The sequence below is a fragment of the Apaloderma vittatum genome, unplaced genomic scaffold (assembly GCF_000703405.1).
Source record: "Apaloderma vittatum isolate BGI_N311 unplaced genomic scaffold, ASM70340v1 scaffold29658, whole genome shotgun sequence".
Lineage (NCBI taxonomy): Eukaryota > Metazoa > Chordata > Aves > Trogoniformes > Trogonidae > Apaloderma > Apaloderma vittatum.
This window is the reverse complement of record NW_009730676.1, coordinates 6,380-6,674: the sequence shown is the minus strand read 5'-3', so window position 1 is coordinate 6,674 and position 295 is coordinate 6,380.

Below are 295 nucleotides of genomic sequence, written 5' to 3'. Positions count from 1 at the left end.
GAGCTGCCGAACGGCAGCAGGGGCTGTGAGGGGAGGCAATTTCCAGGCATTTTGCAGGAGGTGACCAGCTTTCGTTTGTGTTTTTTTTTTCCTCTGAGCTGCACTTAAAAGTCACCAGGAGCTGGAGAAGCAACCACCTGGAGCTCCTCTGCCCGGAGCTTGGTTTGAAAGTCAGGCAGCCCAGCGAGAGGGGAGAGCCCGGCCCTGGGCTGCCCCCAGCAGAAATCACCGATAGGGCTGGGAATGGGGAGCCAGGGCAGAAAAGGAGGTTTGGGACAGGGAAGGGAGGGCCAGG